This window comes from Vigna radiata, chromosome 4 (genome assembly GCF_000741045.1).
Source record: "Vigna radiata var. radiata cultivar VC1973A chromosome 4, Vradiata_ver6, whole genome shotgun sequence".
Taxonomy (NCBI): Eukaryota; Viridiplantae; Streptophyta; class Magnoliopsida; order Fabales; family Fabaceae; genus Vigna; species Vigna radiata.
This window is the reverse complement of record NC_028354.1, coordinates 16,813,289-16,815,533: the sequence shown is the minus strand read 5'-3', so window position 1 is coordinate 16,815,533 and position 2,245 is coordinate 16,813,289.

The window sequence follows — 2,245 nt, the reverse complement described above, 5'->3', positions numbered from 1 at the left end:
TTATCAAATGCATATACATCATTTGAAAATATAGAGATGATTTTTATCCCTCTTTTATGAACCTTAGGATAAAAGGGTGAGGGATGAAATTCACCAGTTATTTTAAATACAAATATGAAAATAGTTCTTTGTAAAGCAAAGTTTTACCCTTTAGAATATTTACTTAACATAGATATAGATTTGTATTTTCACTGTAGAAGGGAGATGGAGATGAAAACTATTATATGCATGGCTTATGTGAAATACTAAAATGTCAGCAGCATATATAGATACAGATGTTCTTATATTTAAGAGTTGGCCTCTGGAATACATTAATGTTTACAAGAAGTTTTGCTTTTGTTTTAAACTGAAGATTTAGACAAATAACCATGTGACTTGAATAAGGTTTATCTGTCATCATGGAATAAAGATCAAGATGAGGCAAAGTTAGAAGACCCCTCTTTTCCATTTATGCCAAATAGGCACTTAGAAGATTAGCATATTGTGTTGTTGCTGAGGTGGAAAAGCTAAGATTCGCCATTAGTTATTTATAAAAGGGAATAATGCATGTTAGTCCCGTAATAACATAAATCGTTAAAGTATCAACATTATAGAACTAACAAACCTTTGAATTTGATGTACCTTTTATTGATATTTCAATTATGAATTATGAACTAAAAATAATGTAAAAATGATGTTGGAATTTGTTTAATTTATATGCCCGATTTGTTTTTCGAATTTAATTAGCAAGCTTTTAATTATAGATTATTACAATTTAAAATGTCTAATGTAAATACATTTCTGATAAAATATTATGACTAAAAATTAAAATCACCGCGGGACAAAATTTTGTCTACCAATATTTCTTCTATAAATGTTAATGAAATGATTATTTTAATTTTTACAAACCTTCTTATATTGTATTGTGTAGATTAAAAAAGTCATAAAATTTCTTATGATTGAAATGAAGATGTTCACTAACATAAGAGATCATGTCTTATTATCCCATAATGATTCACATGTGACTATTATATTATAAGGATTCATGTACTATTTTAAGTGAGCCATTTTGTTTGCTTTTGTGGTTCGTAGGAATAGATAAAATTTACTGTGTATTTAGAAATATTTTAGGCTTTCTAAAGCGGTTTGATCATTTATCAAGTATAGGAAGCTAAATTATCTCGATTTAAATGTATGGTGTGTTGAGAATCTGAGTTGCATGTTTGAGTTGCTTAAAATTGGTTGAAATGCTAGTATTGGGGTTTGTGTTGATGAAATATGACATGTTGAGTTAAGTTAGGGGCTTTGAATCGTTTTTAGTGATTAAATGTTGAAATGTAGGCATATTGTGTGATTAAGATTGCATCTGAGGTGAATTGAGTCACTCATTCGTGTTCAATCTGATGGTTGGTTGTTTTGAGCATTAAGGATTAGTGTTAGACTCTTTTGTAGAGTTGAAATGACATAAATATGCAAAATTTTGTTATGTACAATTATACAAAGTCGTTGGACGAGCATATACTTGTTGAGCAAAGTCAAAGTTAGATAGTTACTGACTTGGTGGAGCGAAGTCAATTCCATTAAGATCGTCAACTCCCAAATGCACATTTCTTCTTCATAAACATTTCCCCACTGTTGGAGCTCGACAATAGTACCAGTGGCAACACACGTGAAATTTGACAGCAGATGACAGTACATGACAGAGCTCGACGAAACCACTCGAAAGTAAAACATGGTGGGTCTCTTAGGGTCCCTTTGATACTCATCTTTAGCTTCTTTAGATGCTTGAGCTTGTATCTCTTTCAAGTTTTCAAGAGTCTCTTAGCATGATTTTAAAGTTATAGGTACCATCAAAGTTCTTGCATCATGTCTTCTATCACAATCCTAACACTAAAATAATCTTATAACACTAAGTTAGTGAGAAAAAGGGAAACCAAATTGATGAAATCTGAAGTATATTAAAATTGAGATTACCCTTTTGTGTTATACCTTTATGAAGCGTGAGAATATACATAGCTCATACATATTTACCTCTTAAGCCTAGCATAGTTCTTTTAACAATTTTTATTTTACAATTTCTAACAAATAGTCTTGATTTTCCTTTTAATATGAGTTAGCATAGTTAAAATAGTTTCTAGCCAATCTATTTTTTTCGGGTTAGTTCGGTTCAGGTCATATTGGGTCGAGTCAGTTCAAGTCATGATTGTTGGCTTGGGTTTAGGTTTGGGTTCAGTTGTGTTGAGTTTGGGTTGGGTTGAGGTTGGTT